The 23,169-nt window shown below is 45.7% G+C and overlaps 1 protein-coding gene across 5 annotated transcripts in view; it reads right to left on the reverse strand.

Moving 5' to 3' along the window:
• The window catches only part of FAM168A (family with sequence similarity 168 member A), a 120,635-nt gene that overhangs the window by 89,170 nt on the left and 8,296 nt on the right, over positions 1 to 23,169 (reverse strand). Inside the window, exon 1 of one of the 5 annotated variants that reach the window (XM_064728610.1) lies at positions 2,354 to 2,444. The exons of 3 other annotated variants lie outside the window; for them this stretch is intronic. The gene's annotated coding sequence lies outside the window, so the exon portion shown is untranslated. Of the gene's footprint in view, positions 1 to 2,353; positions 2,445 to 23,169 lie in introns of those variants that run through there. One more of the 5 variants, XM_064728646.1, reaches the window with a different exon arrangement.

Here is a 23,169-nt window from a genome sequence, read left to right on the forward strand (position 1 = left end):
TAAGAGAGACTTAAACAGAGTGAGAGCTGGTTTGCATTTATATTTAGCTCTATTTAAAAGAGACTCATTTCTCTAAGGCCAGTCTTTCAAACATGCCAGTTTGCCAAGAAATATCGCTCTGCACCACATCTGCCAAAGTTTGTAATCCAGAAAAATACACACTCAAGATAAATGCCCTCATTCTTGATTTTCACTTCATTGTGTTTAGAAAAGCAAAGGGCAGTAAATTCTAGCCTGGTTTAATAATCCACTTCAATTTACATGGGCCATCTTTTGGGGAGGGCTGTCCTTCAATCTGCAAACTCAGAATAACTGGAATATCAGAACCATTCAGCTCAGTGCATTGCTGAGAAGCAGAGTTTGGGGAGACAGATCCAACTGCTAATAGAGCACAGAAAATAAGCACTGAGAGCCCCTTCCAGTACCTAAAGGGGCTCCCTGGATCCTGCTCCTCTCCAGGTGAGCACCCCCAGATGTCCCAGCCTGGCTGCAGCTCTGGTGCCTCCTGTGGGCTCTCTCCAGCAGCTCCACATTGTCCTGCTGTGTCCCCAGGGCTGGGGCAGCTCTGCAGGTGGGGTCTCACCTGGGCTCGGGGGCATTTCCTCTCTCCCACCCTGAATTCCAGGCTAAGCACAGCCCTTGATCCCTTCAGGATGTTTTCCCACTGCATCTGCACAAGGCAGCGTTGAAATCTTCTCTGCGCCGTCCTCAATGGGAACATGACAACAAAATCAATTTGGAGATTGTTGTATCGACAGAGACACTTCCTGCTGGAGTTATTTCCATCTGAAAAACCAGCTGAGCCACACTGATGAAAACATTGCTTAAACTGTGATTCTGCAAGGAAACCTTGCAGCTCTAGAAAATTCACCCATTCCAGTTCTTATGGGAAAAGGAGTCCTGGTCAAAAAAGGGCTTCACAAAACTGACTGGTGTTTTTTAATTTATCTATAAAGTTCCTCAAAACAACAATTGATTGTTTATCAGGTGTTGTGCTTTCCATTATTCCCAAAGCACACACATTCTGCCATACCTGAGCAGCATCCCTGGGCTGAACCACACTTCATTAAGTAATTAATTGAGTGATTCAGACAGATTAGGTAGCAGTAAAAATTATTTTAAGGTGAGTAACTGCCTTTCCATAGAGGTGTTCCCAAAGTTCCCCACAATCTTTCAAGGCCTTTAATTACTTTCAATACCAAACTCACTTAAGAGCTTAAAAGCAATTAAAAATTAGTTAAGTCAACATCTCTTTCACTGGGGTTTATTAAGCACTTGTTTGAAGCAGTCCCAGTCTCTCCTTCCTTTAGAAGTCATTGGCAATTTCTGTCATTGTAGCCTTAATTTTTGTTCACTTAATTCCCTAGGCCACACAGAGACAGGTATTACAATGCTGGTGGAAAACTCACCAAAATTTAGAGTAACATTCCCCATTTTTTAAAAAGATCATAGTGGGGAGCCCCCCAACACTCAACTACTTCACCTTCCTGCACATGGATTATAAAAATTCCTGATAATATTAGAGCAAAACAACAAGCTTTCCTCCAGCTTTTGCAAAGGGCTTTAATCATTTCCTGTTCCAATCCCAGCACGGCCCTTGCCTAAGGCACATTAATCCTCACCCCACACATTTCGTTCCTGCAGTTGGGTCAGGTCACAGAGCAGGCCAGAAATGGTCCCTTATTAATTATTTAGTCACTGCAGAGCGTGGATTTCCTCATTTCCCAAGTTTCTGGTGTGTTGTGGTGCTCCTGGACTTTCCCACTGGCTCCAACAAATCCACCTTCTCATTCCAAACCCTTCTCTGTGCCAGCATCTCCCTGATGTTGTCCTCCTCCATCCCACCCCAGACCTATATATTCCACACACTCCTCTATTTATTTCCTAGTGTTACTTGAAAACTACTTTTATTTGCACAAAAACCCAGAATTTAGCTCCAAACAACTCCTAAAAGTGTGTATTTTTCCATTCTCCTTCATAAAACAGGCAGTGTTTCAACTCTCACATTATACAACAAGGGGGAATGGCTTTAAACTGACAGAGGGCAGGGTCAGATGGGATATGGGGAACAAATTCTTCCCTGGGAGGGTGGGGAGGCCTGGCACAGATTTTCCAGAGCAGCTGTGGCTTCCCCTGGATCCCTGGAAGTGTCCAAGGCCAGGCTGGAGCACCCTGGGACAGTGGAAGGTGTCCCTGCCATGGTACTGGATGGGCTTTAAGGTCCCTCTCAACCCAAGCCATTCCATGATTCCATGAACTTCTCATTGTTTTATCTTCTTCCATGGAAAATGCAGCTTCCCTAGGAAAACACCATGTCAGATTTTATTGTTATCATATTTCTAAAGTCCCATACCTTCTCAGTGATATTTCTTGGGGACAGTTCTTCACAGCACAGACTCCTTCCTCTGCTTGGTGCTGCTTCTTGGTCAGAACTCCTTCCAGGCTGTCCCTGCCTGGCCAAGCCCACCCCCTTTTATCCCAGTTATCTTCACTGGCCACAGCTGCAGCCCAATGAAGGCCATCACAGCTGCAGCCCATCTACAACAACCGGGGCTCATCAGGGCAAGGCCCATACACAGATATTCAAATACAACACAGATATTCAAATACAATACAGATATTTTACTAGGACTCCTACTCTAAGATTTAGTGCAGAATGCACATCAAAATTAAGTAACACATGACAGATCCTCTTTTTGCCTCTCCACTGGCTACACTGAGAAATATTCCACAGCAAAGTGCAGCACCTGAGCTTGTCTTCAAGTGCCCTTGCTGTACCATTCCTCTGAGAGCCATGGAATCCTTCAGGCTGGAAAAGACAGCCAAGATCATCAAGCACAACCTTGAAAAGCTAGAAAAGCCTGAGAAGCATCAATTCCTCTTCAAACAGCCCTGAAAATGTGCTGGGGGAACCACAAGAGAGAATGGTAGCAGTGCCCCTCCTGCAGAGATAACAAATAAACCAAATTCTACAGACCACAGTCCAATCTCATGGAGATACTGAGGAGCTCAGCTCCCCCTGAACCAACAAAGTGAAATTCCAAAATTCCTCTGCAGATCCAGGCACCAGAGAAGCACAGTTCTTTCAGCTGGCTATTTCACATTTAATGTTTGTTGTGTGTTCTGAAGACATCCAAATGTTCCAAAACCTCCAAACACGCCACAGTCACCAAACATTTGCTTCTACAATTCCTTTGCTGCTGCTGTTTCCACAGGAATTCCAGTCCAGGCTGTTCTGGTAGGGGTGACAGGTTCAGCCATTTTATGCTTTCAGCAATCAGAACACAGCTCCATTTTCTTTCATGCACTGCAATCAGAGTTTTGCCCTCAGTTTGGCAGCTTTTTATACCATGCAATAACAATTAACTCCCTTTGGCATAATTTATATGAATCATTGATTTAATACAGATAGTAAGGAAAAAGAAAAGACCTATTAAGTCATCTAAATGACCCAAGCAGCACTGCTGGATTGTTCTCAGCAGCACATTTGCTGTGCTTGTTTGAAATGTGCTTGCACAGCACAAGTACAAAAACTGTCTGCAGAGCAGACATGTTTCACTAACAGATGCTCTAAGTCAACATAGCTTGGAAATCTTCAGTTTAGAACTAAATGTTGTACTGCACTTTCACTCCTCCAAACAGGCTTTAATGTTTCTTGAGGGGGTGAGAAGGGGATATTTGTGTTTCAGTGGAAAATAGTTCCCTGACAATTTCCAAGTTAGATCTAAGGCTTGCACATCCAAAGCAGGACCTGAAAAATCCTGAGACCATCTCTTGAGAGGATTTGGATGCACTGCAAGAGGATGTCCAATTCTAGGCATATAAATAATACAGCAGACAGGCAATGTATTTTCAGGATGGGTTTTGGTGGATTTGTTTGTTTGTTTTTTAATCTCTAGAAGAAAATAAGGTGGGACTTCCCTGATGAAATTCCAAGAGCCAAACTCCTGGCAGATGTGTTTTCTAATCTAAATATTTCCAATGGGGATTCCCATGTTTCCTCAGGCAATAGCTCAGGTTTGGGGGTTTTTTCCTGTCTCACCACAAGCTTGCCTTCCAATTCATCTGTGGGTTTACAGATCGTGCATGCTAATCCTTGAGAGAGAGAGTTTAGAAGTGTTGGTCTCGCTGTGAACCCCTTGGGGTGGGATTCATGCTGGGACCCTTGGGGTTGTCCTGAGCACGGCCAGGATTTGGACACAATGATCCTCGGGGTTCCTTTCCAGCTCAGGATATTCTGTGATTCCATGATTACATCCTGTAATAAGCAGCCCTCTGGGAACATCAAACCACTGACCTTTACTCATCCATCTCACAACACAGCACTCCTGGGGATGTGGAAAACCTTCCTAAGCCCAAGGGAATGACATCCACCCTCAAAGCTGCTCAGCTCCCTACTGGGAGCAATCAGGAACCACCAGGAGTGCTGTGGCAGGAGGAGAGGCGTTTGTAATTAAGCACCTCTGCACAAATGCAAATTATATTTGAGTTTAGCAGAGCCTGACTCTGCTTTTGCTGGCACAGCTTGGAAAGCTGTGACCCAAGGGGAGGGAGCAGAGGTTTGTGCAAGGAGTGCTAAAACAAAGCTAAGCAGAATCATTTCACAGGCCACTCCAGAAGCTCCCCTCTGTGTGCTTCCTTGACCCACTAAAAGCCTTCTGCAATAAACAGCCAAACACACAGATGTCCAGGGCCCTCCTGCAGAAACCATTTGCACTGTAAACAGGACATAAAGTGGGGGGGAAAGCAGTGCTGGGAACGTGCAAGAATTACAAGTCCTAAATTTCACTGTGTACCTCACAGTGCAGTCTCCGTTCTTCCACAGAAAGGTTCCTGAGTGGAGATCTGTGATTTGGCAGGACCTTGAGAAGCACCGTGGGAAGAGAGACCAAAAACCAGAAAAGTGGCTAAAAACAAGTGGGACATTAGAACAACAGCAAAGACCAAAGGAATAATCAGGAAAATGCTGTCAGGAATACTGAAGAAGGATCACTGTCATGAGAGCTGAGATCACCAGATGACTGCCAAGACAAGGACTTATTGGGAATAAATCACCTCAGAGCCACATAATCAATGTCTGTCTCCTTACAACAGTGACAACCTACAAGGCCTTAGAACCAAACCTCTGGGACAACAAATTCCAGATAACACTCACTGTGCAGACCATATCCAGGAGAAACTGGACACAATGCAATCCTGCACTGGATAATGGAAGGAAAATATCAACAACCACCAAATGTAGACTGCAAGCCCAGAACAGCAAGAACAAAGAGCATCACAGAAGTGTCCATGAACACCAGTGGTTCCACAGCATCAGCATGTGCCCACCTCTGCATCAGGACCAGGACACCCACCACAATTCCCCAAGCATGGACCAACACCTCATCCCACTCCATGGGTCAGCTCCTGCCTTCCTCAGCATCCTCAGACCATCACCACCAGCACACTGACAGGGCCTGGCACGTCACATTCTGTCACATGTCACCAAATTGCTCTCACTGGGCCATTAATGTGATTATCACCATGGGTCCTACTGCAGGTTTGGGGTTTTTTCCCCAAAGGAAAACAAGTTCTTTGCAGTCACTCTGGAGACACTGAGAGAAACAGATTGTTGGTCCCCTGAGTATAAATCATTGTCCTTGTCACGATCGTGACCACTGCTGTGTCAGAATGCACAAGAATTAGCTCTAGAAAGTGTCTGTGCTGTAAATTTTAACACTGAGAAAAGCCTCAGATCCTTAAAAACCTCTTTGCTCAGCTACAGTAAGGAAGAAGACACAGAGAAAAAACTTGTCTGAGTAATAGGAGAGATGTTCAGTGCTACAGATAATGCAGGAAAATTTATCCTCCCCCCTTATACATGGCCCAAAAATGAGTAATTATGTGCCAGGAGATATCATCTACTCCACAAATCAAGTCACTGAAACTACAGACTAAAAATTGTTTTTAAGAAAGTCAATTTATTAGCGATTACTGTGCAGACAGACATATGAGTGCTCTTGTGTACTTGCTGCATTAACAACCTCTCAAAAGCCACAGGAAAAGGAAAATCAATACTGTGTATTTTTTCTCACATCAATTTATCTACTGCTGAAAAAAAATAACTCACTTCTGTGTATGCCACACATGACATATCCCAGGTTTCCTCTGAGCAAGGAAAATAAAACAAGCTTTTGCTGGTTTCAACCAACCAAACCCTGCCTTGCTGGACTCAGATTTTGCTTTTGATAAAACCTGAAATAAGACTTGAACAAACTCAGAGCAGTCCCAGGCAGCTTGGCAGTGGTACACAGAGCCTTTTGTTACTGATCCTGTGGTGCTGGCGCAGGGCTGGAGCCCATTAGCAGTGAACGGTCCACTAAATATTTCATGATTCTGGATTTCAGACGTTTCCCAGGACAGGTTCTATCACCACAGATCCTACAAACGGGCATGACAGTTGCTAAATAAAGGATATCATGCAGAGTAGCCTCTCCAAAGCACTCCCAGAGCCTCCAGCCGGGAACCAAGCTCTATATTTTTTACATATATATATGTGTGTGTCTCAAAAGTATGTATTTTTTTTCTCTCCAATTACAAAACACAAATTTTCTCTGCATAAAGTCTTTCAGGCTGCTTCTTTGACAGGAATCAAAATAAATCCCAGGATGGCATTCCCTGTCGAGCAGACTAATCTTGTTTCCTTCATTTTCTTTTTCCAGGTCACCAGTTTACTTCCCTCAGCCGAGAGCTCCCCACAGACTCTGGGAGGGCGCCTTAAAGAGCTCTGCAGCCACAGCATTTCCCTATCACTAAACCCTAAAACATTTCTAAAAGGGGGCAAAGTGCTCTCCAAAAGGAAAGCTGCAGCTTTTACTGTCCAGGCTGGTGCAATTCCCAAAGATACGGCCTTGCTGCTTTCCTGATGGGAACACACAGCCTCAAAGCCTGCCCAGCAGAACGTGGCCTTCACCAGCCATGCTCCAGCAATGCTGGGACAAATCCACCCAAATGCCTGGAGAGGAGTGGCTGGAGAGCCCTGCAGGCAGGAATTGGGGGTGCACGGCAGGGAGGACAAACCACGGCCTGGGATGCACCCGAGGGCCGCCCAAGGGAGGCCTGTCCCTCTGGCCTGTCCCACACAGGCTGGACATTTGGAAGCATTTCTTTACCAACAGGGTGGTCAAATGTTGGAAATGGCTTCCTGCAGAGGTGGCCAATGCCTCAAGCCTGTCAGCTGCTCCCTTAAAGAGCATGCTTTGTGAATTTGGTCAGTCTGGGGTGTGGGTGATCCCTCAGGGCCCCTTCCAACCGAGCGAGCCTGTTGGATTCTGACGCAGGAGAGAAACTTCAAGCACTCAAACCAAAAAGTTCAATATCTAACCTTTGCTCAGGCAATGAGGGGCATACTCAGGTGCTGATCCTCCTCCCAGAGACACTTCCATGCCCACTTGGAAGCATGGCACTGTCCCAGGCAGCCGGATAATCCTTGAGGCAAAGCAGCTTTGTGGGCCGGCGGGAGCCATGGCGCCTCAGACAGGCCGGCCCTCACTCTCCCGGCCGCCTTAAGCTCATCTGAGCTCAGAGAACACGGCCAAAAACGTTCCCTGAGCCCCAGTGATCCACAAATGGTCGTGGCAGCACAAGGAGAGGGGGGAACAGAGCAGGAGAAGACATCCCCTGGTGGGAGCCTGCCTAGGGACACAGGGTAGGCTGTTCTTGGAGAAGGGAGCTACTGGAACATGGTTTTACCATGATTTTATTCTCTGCCCTCATATCAGAGCTCACACACCAGCACTTCTCCTCCTCTCTTGCTCCTGTGCTTCGTATGACCCACTCTCCCTCCTCCCCTGCCCTGCAGCCACGTGGTCAAAAAGAAATCACCACTGAGCTCAAAATGTCCCCATTCATCAAACGTCAAAAGCTGGAGCAAAACTTGGTTTTTAATCAAAATTTGGCTGAAGTTGACCCCTGCACTCAGAACCTGTGAGGAAGCAGCCGACGAGCAGATGTCACTGCTGGATAAGCCTCGTTTCTTTAGGTAGCTAAAAATGGAACCAGCCATCACCCTCATCTATGTTTAGACCCAATATTCCAAACAATTCCTCTATTTGCAGTTCTTTTTTTTCCTCCCCCTCCTGAAGCTATCTCTGGCAGAAGAATGAACCAGCTGCCAGGGAGAGCAGAAGTGAGTTAAAAGCTGAAGAAATGCAGCGCTGGTAGCAGAGGTGACGCACCAGCTGGATGCATTCCAGGTCACTGCAGCCTGGCAGGCTCTCCACGAGGACATCCCAGCGGATCTCGGCGGCACAGTTGGATTTTTCCCCCACGTATGCAAAAGCCATAACTCCTATGGAGCCAATCATTTCACGCTGGAAGCCCTGCAATTCATTTTTTAAATGCTTTGCCAATCAGGTTATTATGTTCAAGCTAAGGGAGGAAAAAAACCCTACAGAAAGACTTTTCATGGGGAAAGCATTCCGCTTGGGATTTTCCTTGTCTTCCTGTGCCAAATTGGCAGGAGAGCTGTATAATTACAGAGCTTTTACAAACAAAATTAATGTACAGCAAGTCTGTACATGGCCACCCTCCCATCCATGGATTTTATGGAGAACAGAGCAAAAGGATGCCAGTTTTATTTCACTGTGAAACCACTCTCCCAAATCAGGAGTATTTTTAAGTAAAATCCCTGTGTGGTACCACAGACTGTAGTCCTCCCTTCCATTTTACAAGGCAGGCAAACTTCACAACACAAGAGCCACAGAGAACAGGGACAGCATCCCTCAGATCTGTGTTCCCACACAGGGATCAGGATGCAGGATGCCCAGGGGTGGCATCAACATTGTGACAGAGACAGAAGGGCAGTTATGGATGTTGTTAAACATAAAACCTTATTTTCTAATCAGCCTGACCAGGAGACCCTATTTTTTAGACTGAAATATAACCAAATACACGTGTCAAAAACCAGTTCTCAAAACAAGACACCTTATTATATATTAAAGGTTTATTTCTCTTTATTATAGCAGCACATCAGTCCCCCTAAGATCCAGAAGCAGCTTCCAAGAATCCTCTGCTGCTGTCACAAATGTTCATTCTGTGGATCCTAATTTCTCTTTGTTTCCCCTGTCACATTCAATATATCTCCAGCTCATGAATTATAGACTTGCCTGATTTCCCTAACCTCACCCAGGAGTCTACAGTAATTCAGGAACCCAGCAGACACTGGGGAGGCCCAAGTCCTGGATGCTGAGACTCCTTCAGGATGAGAACAGACTGAGGCACGTCATCCCCCCCTGACTGAGCTGAGCACATTCCTTTCCCTTCATTTCCCTCCAAAATTCCACTGCTAGCAATTCCCCCTGGAGGTGCTGAGGAGATGAGGATGACACACGTGTGTGGATCCCTGGCAGTGTCCCAGACCAGGCTGGACAAGGCTTAGACCAACCTGGGATAGTGGAAGGTGTCCCTGACCCTGGCAAGGGTGGCACTGGATGGTTTTTAAGGTCCCTCTCAAACCAAACCATTCTGGTTTCTGTGACATGATTCAATGATTCCCTATTTCCCAGCAACATGAGACACATCCCCACTTGCTCCGGAGTCCCTATCCAGATTTTTTTTTTTTTGGAAACAGAACAAGAGCTGTCATTTTAGCAGCACCCCCACAACACTGGGATCATTGAAGAATTTAAATTTACTCAGTGACCTTTCAGCAGCAGATAAGCACATACACTCCTTCAACATTAACTCCTTCCAAACCCATATTCATTTCAGCATTTTTTGGACACTCACACAACTTCAATTGAGAGCAATAAATGTCAAAAACATTCCACTGCTTTCTTCAGCCTGTGAGAAGCTCAGCACAGCAATTAAACCACATGCATGGAGTTAAACACAAGCTCTAGAGGTGCTGTACTGACAGCTTCTCTCCAGCTCTTCATGGTCCTTTACCACTGCAAGAGGCTTTGTTTTTATTGTTTTGGGTGGTTTAAGTCATCTTATATACACACTTCCTTGGCAGTTCTCTTGGGGGGAGGGAAACAAATTTTTAAGAGGATTTAAAATTATTTTAATCTGAACAGCATTTATAAACATTTCCCAGTATACAGCAAGAACAATCTGTTGTTGGTGGTACATTAATCCTGGCGAGCACTTGAAGGGCAGAAACACAATGGGGTGAAATTGTTACAGATGGCCTCAGGGCTATTCCAATACTTGAACAACTGGAATAATGGGGTGGAATTAAAAACATGGGCCCAAGCTTAGGAAACGCCTCACGATAAGATCACGGTGCCCAAAAAGAGGAACACAAAACTGTTGAAGAGGAGACACTTGTGGAAATTCAAAATGAGCCTTGTAGAAGCACAAGAAGTGCTTCTAGCCCAGATAGAAAAACCATCCATCCTTTTCCACTCAAAAGAAATAATAACCAGCAGGAAAAATTATCTTTCTTCCATTTGGACAAGTAAAATTTCACAAGGTTACTGTATAGAACAACCAAGAACTGGCAAAATGGAAGAGAGGAGAGATAATCTAATAGGCCTTTTCTATCTAATTTTTATGATTCTTAAGAAAAATGACCTGAATAAGTGAAGTTATTTGCCCTTGTCCTCTTTGTTCATATTGGATTTAGTCATGAGGGAAATCCTGCCAAGGATAGTATGTTTTACTCAATTTACTACCCTTTGTGATTGCTCTATAAAATATTGGATACATGATGGGAAAGGTTATGGAGGTTTGGGGCGGGGGTTTTTGCAATGGAAAAAGAAGGAACACATTGAGCACTTGCTGGCAGCAAAAATGAAGACAACAAGAACTGGTGGAATTTTCTGGGGAGAATGTTTATCTCTGAGTCCACGTTCAAAGGATTGTATTTAACCCGAATAGGTTATAACTTTTAAAAAACAGCAATTGAGTATTAAACAAACAGCCTCTTGCAACATTTCAGTTCCAAGTAGGTCACAAATAACACCGGAGTCAGAAGCTCCATCTCCCTGCTGCACACACTCTGTAATTGCCAGGAGCTGAGGTTTCCTTTGAATTCCCAGTATTTATAATCCTGCTACTCGGACTCTCGCCGTTAATCACACGGGTGCCCCGCTCCTGCTATTACAGCAGAAGGCAAGAAACCAGAACCTGCTCCTCCAGGCTTTGCATTTGTGGAGCTGACACTGAGCTGTGGGAGCCACCCCCAGCCCCAGCATCTGTGCTGACAGAACCTGGGTCACGCTCAGTGCAGCCTGTGAGCCATAAATAACACGGAGAACTCTGGCAAATCCCAGGTGCAGCCGCTCACCAGCAGCACCAGCCCCTGCCCGGGGACTCCAGCACACTGAGGCTGTTTTCCTAAAGCTGTACAGGCCAGCCATAATGGTGCAGGATCTGTTCAGTCCTGGGAATGCGCTGTGTTGTAAGATTCCAGGCAGAAGCTGGGGCATTCCTCCCTTACCGTTCAATCCTACCCCAAAACCGAGAGCCTGGGAATTGCAGCCGCGCTGGATTGCAATAAGTGGTGTCAAAAATTCCAAGCAAATGAGTACCACATGTCTGGGAAGCAGGCCCTTTTCCTGGGCTGACCTTGGAGCTGAAGGGCTGCCCCTTTCCTGACAAAAGGATTGCAGGAAGAAAAACATCCCAAGTGCTGCCGTGTAACCACGCGGGTGAGATCCTGTGCCACAGAGAGCACGAGTCCAGGGTTTGGGATGAGATCAATGAGAGCAGATCCCATTGCTCAGGAGCATCCCCAAAAGCTGAAGGGACAGAGTGGGCCTTGTTCCCTCACAGACTTTGGGTTTTTATGGAGGATTCCATAAATCACTGCTGCTGTAGCATCCATCCCCCATGGGTTTATGAAGGCTGCTCTTGGAATGGGCGCTGGGAGACAGAGGCAGAACAGAAGCCCTGACTCACCTCGTGGAGGGTGGGTTTTGTGCTGCCTTTGGAAAGATGGACATGCTCCTCTCCAGCTGTGTCAGACATGAGCATCACAAGGCCTGCAAATTATACATGTTACTCCTTAACCTCGTTCACAGCAAGGTCCTCCTGACCCTCTACTTGGGATTAAATTACACACATTTACAAAAACTAATTGTCTACAACGCATTCCAATTACAAGTCTAATTATACTTATCTAACTGCTGCCTGACCGACTTGGTCTGGAATCAAACCATGCTTTTTTGCTTTATTCCATATTAAATTGGGCTGAAAGGCTTTCTGGAGCTCTGGAAGTTCAGAAATAGATAAAATAGAAGCATCTGAAGACTGAGCAGATAAAAGGCCAGGCCAACACAGAAGAGCTTTCCAAGTGCACATCAGAAGGATCCATCAGGATTTAATAAATCTTGGACTCAATATCTTTACTTTTGTTTCCAAAAGACCAAAAGAAAAAAATGCTCAGTCCCAAGCTGCAGGAGGATCTTTCATCCAAACAGAGGATTGTGTCAGTCCCTCCTGATCTTGGAACATATAAATTCATTTTGCACTACTTTCCTTTTTGGAGGCTCTGAACAAGTTATCAAAACCTTGCAGTTACAATAATAATTACAATCAAACAAACATGTCTCAGTGGATTTAAGGCAATATGGAGCACTGTGCTCAAAGGACAGCAATCAATGGCTCCACATCCAGCTGGCAGCCAGAAACAAGGAAAACAGGGCTGGTACTTGGGCTTGTCTTGTCCAAAACCACCATGGATTACTTGAGTAACAGCACAGGCTGATGTTAAGAGGAATCACAGGATGGTTTGGGTTGGGAGGGACCCTAAAGACTGTTAGAACTCCAGCCTGGCCTTGGGCACTGCCAGGGATCCAGGGGCAGCCCCAGCTTCTCTGGACACCCTGTGCCAGGGCCTGCCCACCCTCCCAGCCAGGAATTCCTTCCCAACATCCCACCTAACCCTGCCCTCTGGCAGTGGGAGCCATTCCCTGTGTCCTGTCCCTCCATCCCTTGTCCCAAGTCCCTCTCCAGCTCTCCTGGAGCCCTTTGGGCAGTAGAAGGCTGTGGCTGGCCAGCCAAGGGAAGTCATTAGTGCCCCAAACTGCACACAGCACAGGACTTGGAAAAATCAGGTGAGGGAGCTGAACTTTGGTCTGGCAAGCAGGAGACCAGAGGCAATCCAAGCCCAGCCTGCAGCCCCCTAAGCAGCAGCTACAGAGGTGCCAGTCAGAGACTGTGAGCTCTGCAGGAGCTTCTCAGGCAGCCCTGAGCATCCTGCCCGGGCATCAGCTTAATTCCAGGGAGGCAGGGATGGCACTCCCTCCTCGTGTGGTGCATGGACCGTGCCCAAGCGAGCATCAGCCATGCCCATGAGAGCAGCCTCAGCAATTAACACCCTCTTCTCACCCCTCAGCTCCCTGTGACAGAGTTCATCCTGTGAGGAATCACAGCCTGCGTTTCGTTTTCTGCTCGGAATTTGCACCATCTCATTTACTCACCATTAGCATAGATGATCTAATATTCCTCTCTGATCTTAATTCCCAGCAAACCCATCAAATTCAATCTCCCTTTTTTGTACACACACTACAAAAGCTCGAGTCATTACAATTCCTAGCCGGTTCCACGCTGGTGTAAACGAGAGAATGAGACCCTTAAATTTCCAAAGAGCTTGAAGGCAGCGTTGCATTAATGAACCTCCTGGAACAACCATGTGTCTGTGCAGAAGAATGCCAGCTCCTTGTACGGCAGCCTTTGAAGGTCTCTCCAAGGAGGAAACGAGCCATCAGCCAGGACAAATTCCCCAGCTGGCTTTTGATGGATCACAAGACAAACAGATCCCTACAAAGAGAGGCTGAGATGGTTTTACAGGGCCTGGTACCCCTGACCTCAGCGCTGCTCTGTCCTGCCCCACTCACACAGCCTGAGCAAAACCCCTTCAGGTGGGCACACACAGACTGGGGGATGCAGAGTGGTTGTGACAAAACCCAAGCACCAAGAGAGCACTTCAGTATCGGGGTAGAAAAGGGGAGGGAAAAGCAACATTGTTCATGTGAGTGATTTAATGTTTATCTTCCAGCAAACAAGCTGAGACACACCTTAAACTTAAGATTCACATCTTCTACTTTCTGAAACAGTCTGAAAGAGGGACTAGGGATGGACAGGGAAGGGCTTCCTAGTGCCAGAAGGCAGGCGTGGATGGGATATTGAACAGGAATTGTCCCCTGTGAGGATGGAAAAGCCCTGGCACAGCTGGGGCTGCCCCTGCATCCCTGGAATGTCCAAGGCCAGGCTGGATGGGCTTGGAGCACCCTGGGACAGTGGGAGGTGTCCCTGCCATGGCAGGGGTGGCACTGAATAAACTTTAAAGTCCCTTCCAACCCAAACCATTCTGGATTCTGTGAGAACACCATCAGATCCATCCTGCTGCTGACATCCCAGCCTGCTCTGGGAGAAATCTGTTCCTTTCCACAGGAATTCATCAAGTGGGAAGCTGTTCTTTGAACACAAACACTTGTGCACCCCACTCTGGATTAATCTGAATTCCAGTTTCCAAGGGGAGCTTGACTTTAGTTCCTAGCACACATCACCACTGAAATGTATCATTCTTTGTTTGTTACACAATAAAAAATTAAACAGACTCTCAAATTACTAATTAGATGCCATTACTTAAATAAGTGTGCACAGAAGCAGTGGCCAAAATAAAGGAGGTCTAATTTTAATGAAAGGACAGCAATGTACAACTGATATTTGACCAAGCAGGGAGCAGAAATTTCTTTCAGGAGAACAAAAGCATTACTTAAAAAAACCCCAAAACTTTATAATCAAATGTTTTAAATCAGCAAGCTGGGAATTCTTGACTTAAATACAAATAAAATCAGCAATAGATTTAAAATATAGATTTAAAACCAGAAGTAGCTACATGAAATTACCATTTCTTCTGGCAGACAAAGCTCCAGGATCCCTTTGGCAAGAAAATAGGAAATTTTTAGAGAAATTGAGTATTTAAAATAAATCATACCTATTGCAGCCCTTCCTCATACAAAATACAATAATAATCCAAAATATTGTTTAAGGAAAGCAATAAAAGGAAGGCAAAAACTACCTTAAATAGGATGGTAAATGGTAAAATGCAGCTCTCCCACCCTTCCCCACCGGGAATGCAGTCACACACAGGCTGTGGCTAAACACAGGAATACAACAGGAAAAATTAAACTGGGTGTAACAACAACAAACAGAATGGAAATGGAATCCATTCAGATCCTCCCTCCCACTATCAAATTCCTTGCATGATGACTGTTGAAGGGGCATAAATTGAAAATGCAAACATGCAGAAGATAAAAGGTGTTGGTTCACTGCCACTCTGCCTTTGCAGGGCTGTGTGAGGCACTCGAGGAGTTCAGAGCATGATAAAAACCAGCTTTTTCTCCAGCTCTCACCATTACTTTGAGTGGCACCAATGCCAAACCCCCGAGCTACAAGGGATTCTGTGCCATATCATCAACTCCTGGAAAATTTCGATCCAAGAATCCTGAAAACAGCTTTGCAGGGGAAATATCAATAATTCCTTTCCAGGAATAGGGAAAACAAAAATCCAGACAAAGCACAAATCTTGCTCCAAGTCACACAAGAACTCAGCTCCTGTGTCATGCACAGTCCCTGGCCTTGATGGCAAAGCATCTCTTGCCATCTCTTCCCCTTAAACCGAAAAAAATACCTTGGCAGGCTGCAAAAGAGTTCATTTCCAAGAGAGAAAAACATAACTTCGCCTTTGACAACTGTTTTTCAGACTGAAATATCCCCCTGAACAAGAGAATTTCCCATCCTGGAAAGGTGTGAAAGCTCTCCAGCTTCCCCTTGCCAAGTTTTAATCAGTGTAATCCAGGACTAACTTCCCAAGCCCAGAAAATGGGAAGGTTTTGGCTTTTCCCAGTCCCACAGTGAGTGCTGCTGAGGGATGAATAAAACAGGTCAATTCCACTGTGGATCTGCAGCATTCCAGCAGCTCCATTCATAATTCATGGTTTGGACACATCTACCTGCTGCTTGGGAAAGATGAGCACACACAAACATGACATGGGCAAGAGCTTTCTCCTTCTTTCACTCTCCCCCCCAGAAAAAAAAATAAAATAAAATAAAAAAGGAATAGGCTGAAGAAGCAGAGTAGGGATTAATCCCAGAAGAATAAATTTATTGCTTGCACACAAGCCCCTGGCTGTCCAGAAGCACATGTGTACACTCACAGAAAGCAAGTCTTACATATTATTTTCTGAAGTTCAATATGGTCGTTTACCTTTGTAATTATCAGTTTGAAACTGCAGGGAAACAGACATCCCTGAGAAATGGACAGACATCCCTGGGAAATGTAAACAGCCAAGATGTTTGGGTGGTTCCAAAGTGAATGTTGTCAAACAAGGAAAACTTCCTAAATCTGCTAAGTGGGGGAAATTGAAATGGGGAAGTGTTTAATTTATACAGTCCCAGAATGGCTTGGGTGGGAAGGGACCTTAAAGATCACCCAGCTCCATCCCCTGCCATGGCAGGGACACCTTCCAACACATCAGGCTGTCCCAATCCCTGTCCAGCCTGGCCTTGGGCACTGCCAGGGATCCAGGGGCAGCCACAGCTGCTCTGGGCAGTGCCAGGGCCTGCCCACCCTCACAGGGAACGATTCCTTATTCCCAATATGCCATCCATCCCTGCCCTCTGGCAATGGTAAGCCATTCCCCCTTGTCCCCAGTCCCTCTCAGCTCTCCTGGAGCTCTTCAGGCCCTGCCAGGGCTCTGAGCTCTCCCTGGAGCTTCTCCTCTCCAGGTGAGCACCCCCAGCCCTCAGAGCATCCCCATGGCCTCCTCTGGGCTCTCTCCTGTTCCTGCTGTGTCCCCAGGGCTGCAGGTGGGCTCTCCCCCGGGCTCAGGGACACAATCCCCCTCAGCCCAAGGGCATGGAGGTTTCCAGGTGCCAGTACCCACGGGCAGGCCTTGCCCAGCTCTTCCTCCCTCAGCACCCCAAACGCTGCTCCCCAGCCCAGCCTGGCTGTGTGGCGCACGCTGAGTTAATTCCATGGCGGCTCCCTCTCCCCTGAGGGCACCATGGCTGGCAGCACACGGTGACAAGCTGGGGTCACGTCGTGGAACACTCCAGCGTGTGGAGTGCCATGCTTTTAGCTTGGCTGCAATTAAGACCGTTTCATTGTCTCATCAGGTTCCCTGTGATACCCAATTAAGTAATAACACAAGGAAAGTGCTCTTAATTAATGAGGAAAATGCTCTACAAGCTAGACACAGGTGTGTGTATCTCAAGCAGGGCCTGAAACAGTTGAACAGATCATTTAATCTTTATTAAAAAAATCCCCACTCAAATTTGTATCTAATTACCTCAATGGCAGGAATCTTCCTGATTTCTTCCAAGGGGGTTAAATTTCTTTGCAATATTCAACAACCAAGTGGTTTATAAAAGACTCAAATTAAAACTGACACTTGAAATGCAGGAGTGATCACAATTTACACATGGTTATTCTGGGCATGGAGCAAATGGGTTTAAACCACCTTTCTCCTTGCAGTGTTTTTACAAAATCAATCTCCTCTATCGATATTGAATTCATGTTTATTCCTATACCAGCTCTGCTATTTGGGTTGAGCTAAATGAAAGCCCATCCCCACTGTTAGATTAGTCAGGGTAACATCTTTTAAAGAAAGATACTGAAAAAAGGCAGAATATCATTCTAAGTCTCAAGTCTTTAAGTCCGAAATTCTGACTTCAGGAGCAGCAATTGCAAGGAGCATTATTTGCAGGGAGTGAGGCACATGAAAATCTGCCCTTGCCTTTCTGCCCAGATCCTCAGGCACAGTCACCTTCCCTGGGAGAGCAGCCTTCCTCCCCTTCAGCTCTTTCCTCCCTGGAGAGCACAAGGAGCCAGCTTTCTAGAAACCCAAATCTTATTCACAGCACAATGAAAGTCTTTGATTTTTAAAAAATACTGTAAAAAAAAATTTCAAAGTACCTATCCAGGCTACAGCAGCCTGTCCAAAATCTTCTACAGCAGATCCCTATGGGGAAAGGTTGATAAAGAGGACAGAGCTGTCAACCTGTACTTTCATAACCTCCCACCCTAGTTTTTCATCACAAGCTTCTTCCCTAAGCTCTGCATTTCTTCCTTCAGCTGCTCATTTTCAGCTCTTGAAAGTTTTGGTACAAAGGAGGCACAGAGACAATTTTTTCCCTTTGATCAATCACGTCCCACTGTTCAGAAAACAGGCTCCAAACCATTAATCTTGCTTATGTTACCCAAACGCTTGCTAGGATCTCATCTCTCCTATCATTTATTTAGCACTGAGCCCCCTGACAATACATCTGAGGTATTCTTAGATCACTTCAAACATCAGTCAGGCCAGGATGGCGAGGCAGAACTGGCAGGGACGAGTGTGAGATGCAGACAAAGGCTGAGCAGTGCACGTGGCACTTGTGGAAATGCCAGGGACAGTGCCCAGGGAGCACAGGGATCACTGGACACATCCAGGCACCACAGACATCACCTGGAGCCACAGCATTCCAACACAGGCTTTGTCTTGCTGCTCAGAGCATTCTTGCTGTATTGTTTTACCTGGTGCTGACACCCATTAAAACTCCATTATATTCAGTTCCCTAAATTAGGATGCAGTAGCCAGAGGTGAACACTTGGGATGGGATTGATTTGGGGAGAATCAATTAATAATATATAATAAATAATAATTGCAGAGTAATTACAGGGGTGGTGCAGTGCATCAATCCCTCCCTTAACTGCTCCTGTGTGGAGTCCCACCAGACAATGATCACATTGCCAGCCCAGGCTCCCACAGGCATTCTACAGCTTTGAGACATTCTCCCATATAATGAGGAAGCTGAGGAGCAAAGGAGGCTCAGGGGGGACCTGCTGGCTCTGCACAATCCCTGACAGCAGAGTGGAGCCAGGTGGGGTCAGGCTGTGCTCCCAGAGAACAGGGACAGTATGAAAGGAAACAGCCCCAGGTTGAGCCAGGGGAGGTTTAGATTGGATATTGTGAATATTCCATCCTGGAAAAGGGTCCAGCCCTGGCACAGCTGCCCAGGACAGTGAGGCCTCATCCCTGGAGGGATTTATAGCTGTGTGGATGTGGCCCTTGGGGACATGGGGCAGTGGTGGCCTTGGCAGTGCTGAGGAATGGTTGGATTTGATGGGCTTGGAGGGCTTTTCCAACCTTAACAAATCTGTGATTCTATATAGGGAAATACATTTATCATATAAACAGAAAGCTTTATAACCTTCACTCCCAGCAAACCAATTGCATTCCCATGTTCCCCATGTGCTCCACAACATTTCTGGGCTTGTCTCCAGCTCCAGTTAATTTGAACTGTATCCCAAACCCACCCTTCCCCCTGTGCCATCCTCCACAGAAACGCTGGACTAGAAGGAGGCGGTGATTTTAATGTTTAATGATTTTAATGTGAAGTTTGGCCCATGAAATAAAACCTGATGTTCCAATCAGCAAACTCCATCACCCCTGTGCCACAGCCAGGGGGTAACAGTGCCTGGTGCCCTCCTGCAATCCTTCCTGCCTGGGAAGTAAACCCTGGCCACACTTTCATCATTTAAATGTCACCAACCACCAACCTAATCATGACAAGAACATGCCCTGCACTGGTCTGTACAGTTTTAAAGATCAATTTTAGAGATGGGAAGTGCTCTTTTCCTTGGATCATTCACCCCAAAAGGCAGTTCACCTTTAAAGGGTTCTCCCTTTAAAACTTCCTAGGATGCATGGCAGGGCACTCAGTGCCTGGAATTTTCTCTGGGATGCTCCTGCAGTCAGACTCTGCCTCTGGCAAGCCAAGCAGACCCAGCTCTGGCCTTCTCTGTGTGTTTTTCTAGTCCTCAGACTATTTTTGCGTTTCCTCCGTTCCCCTACAACTTATCCAGGAGCTATTTCAGGATGCTGAAATGGAAATCACGCTCAGGAAAGTCACAAGCACCAAATACAGAAATGAATTCTGTTCTCTTCTAAATATTTTCTTGTTCATACACCTAAAAACTAAAAAAAAAAAAAAAAAAAATTAAAATATTCAATTTAAAATTGCGTTTTTTGTTGCAGCATCGCTGCTGGTGTTTACACCCACCTGCTCTGCAATCCCTTTGAACACCACTGCCCATAAAACAACTTTCTCAGAGCCCCTTTAGGCACTGGAAGGTGCTCTTAGATCTCCCTGGAGCCTTCTCCTCTCCAGCCTCCCAAAATCCTGCTGCATCCACTGCTGGATCATTGGAACCCTTCTAAAACCCATCCACTTGACCACAAGAACCCATTTTTAATGTGATGAATACAGTATTTATTTGCTAACATCCTGCCAGTTCTCTCCATCAGAATATCACTTGGTTCTAAAATCCTCCCAGGCCAGAATTTAAACAAAAGCTTCCCTGGATCCATCCCAGAGGTTCCAGCAGGACCAGGGTGAGTTCTCAGTGCTGCTGCTCTCCTTTGAGCCACTTAATTGAAAACAGTAATTTAAGCACAGGCAACTCCATTTGATTTAATTTCCTAGTGATGACAAAAACTAGCAACCTATTTAGGCATTATTAACTTCAAATCAAGTTGAAATTAACTTGGCTCTAAGTAGGAGGCAGATCTGAGGTAGCAGGACTGAGTTCAAGCCTTTAAGCTTTCCTTTATTCATTGGGGTCTGGCTGTCTCTGGGTGTTCTTTCATTTTTAAGAGATGTTTATTGTAGACAGAATCCTGAGTGGGTAAATTGAAATCAGTAACCTTTGGAAAATGGATTTCCACAACTTTCCTGATTTATGGATTTAAAGAGACACAAGTTTTGAGAAAGTAAACAAGCCAAAGTGAAAATCCACATGAGAACACAAAGGTGCCTTTAACCTCCAGTGATGGCTTCTCACCATTCTGTATTCAGACTGTATTCAGAAATAAAGCTCAGGTAATCTGGGATGATGGACATGAAACAAAATCTTTTAATTTTCCTCTTTATTTTAGCATGCGAGAACGAAATTGTGAGAGTTTGCTAATAATGTGCTTTATGGACACAGTGCCAAGCAGGAATAAATTATCCCTGTGTAGAAGAATCCCTCTAAGATGAAACCCTGAAGGAAAAGCAATTTTAATGGATCAGCTCGATTTTTCAAGGCATTTTGGGAAACAAAACTGGCTTTAAAAATAATGTACCTACACACATTTTTCTTCTGAAATTAGAGTGACACAGTTATCTTGAAAAAAACTATTTTTAAAGGCTTCCAGCTCTCTTCATTCCCTGAGTTATCTGATAACACCCTGCCTTCACTTCCCAGTGTTAATTGGGTTTGTTCCTGCACTCCTGTGTGCTGCCTACAAACACAAAAATGAACCAAATCAGGCAGAAAGCATCAGGGTTAATTACAATCAGCACCAAAATCTCGAGTGCTATTTGTGGCAGCAGTGGATTTTTATCTGCTCTGCGAGTAGGAGCCACTCAGTAAAACAAACACAGAAGGGAGCTCAGGAACTGTGTCCCTATGGATTCAGGTGCTTTTTGGGAAGGCTTTAAAAGCAGTCTCTGAATCCTCTGTGCAGAGACTCTGTTTGCCCAATTTTGGGGTTTTTTTACTTGAAATGAATGTGAAATGCCTGGGGGTTTTATAACCCCTCATGCTGCTGATCCTTCCCACTGTTCGGGCTCTGGCAGGAAACACAACTCCCAGCAAAGCGCTCCAATTAAAGCAGATTTCCGCTCCCAGCACCAGGAATAGACTCTGGATACTCCCCAGTAACTCTAAAATGGATACTCCCATTCAATTATTTCAATGTAAAAAGGTTTGCAGACAGCACTGATACCCAGCGAAGCATCTTCATGGGAACACAGCTCAAGTAAATTTAATATCTGGGGTTTTTTCTTCTCTCTCTTTACCTAATGGCAATATCCCTAAAAGTACAGCAGCTCCTGGTGTCTACCTTGAGGCAGGAAAAGGAACACTGCCCTGTTTTCTCCTCCCTCCATGTTCCTGGAATCTGGTATCTCCAGAGGGCAGGAGGAAACCAAAAGGCAAAAACTAAGAGATTCTTTTACCCAATGCTCTTCCCACTATATTTGGGTAAATATAAACACCCACAGAAAGCAAGAAATATGAAAAAAAAAATCATAAGAAGATAAAAATCATTGGAAGGTCAGGTAAAACCTAACCTAAACTGAAGGCACAACTTCCTGCAGGAAGAAAACTCCATGACCCATAAGCCTCATGGCTTATCCTGACAGCCAGAAAATCCTGATAACACCGAGAGAAACATATTCCAGAATGAGCTCCCTCCCTGCCCCAGGAGAGAACTCTGCTGAGGTCCTTTCAGATTTAAAAACAAGATTGTCAAGGAAGCAAAGCCCAGCTAATCCTGGCTGCCAGCACAGTCCTGGCGAGAGAGGTCTCACACGCAGAGAAGATCCAAATCGAGATTATTTGCACAGATCAAAGGCCTCAAGTGCAAACCTGAGCAAGGGTGACACCAGAGCTGTCCCCACAGCCCTGGTGTCACACAGGCACATTTCCATGTGGCAGGGATCAACTGGCTCTGAAACCTGTCTAGGACTTTAAATAAAGGAGCCCAAGCACAACCTTCCCATTCCTGCATGTGGCAGAGAAATAGGGGGAATTTGTCACTGCAGCATCTTCCAATGTTTGATTTATCAATCTCACTAACTACAGACATTGCCAATCCTTTTTGCCCCATTCCAAATGGGAAGCTGAGGCACTGCCTATGCACTTTGGGAGCTGGAGGGAAATTTGGGACATGGAAAGAATCAGGTGCCAGTCTTCCACCATTGGATCACAAGAGCATTGTTCATCCCCAGCAAATTATGAGCCACAATACAAAAAGTTGGAAATTTGCGTTTTCTGGCAGGGAGATCTCCCCTGAATTACGAAGTCGAGCCTGAGGCTGAAATTTCATCCCAAAAATCTTCACTGAAGACAATTCTGTTATGTGGAATTTGGTTAAAGCCTGAAACTCTGGCCACAAACAGAGGGGGAAAAGACAAACATGAGGGTTTGTGTCAGGAGAAGGGGAAAATCCACAAGCTGCAGGGAACAGGATGGAACACTCAAGTCAAGTGCCAGGAACGTCAGTGAAGAGCATCAGGGAAACAGGAGAAAGTCAAGGACATCCAGGGAGACACCCATGGTGAAAGTCCCACTAAACCCCACGTGTGGATTCAGTGCTGGCAGGGAAAAAGGAGCTTGCATTAGGGAGAAAAATGGTTTCCTGC

Source organism: Zonotrichia leucophrys, chromosome 1, assembly GCF_028769735.1.
Source record: "Zonotrichia leucophrys gambelii isolate GWCS_2022_RI chromosome 1, RI_Zleu_2.0, whole genome shotgun sequence".
Classification (NCBI taxonomy): domain Eukaryota; kingdom Metazoa; phylum Chordata; class Aves; order Passeriformes; family Passerellidae; genus Zonotrichia; species Zonotrichia leucophrys.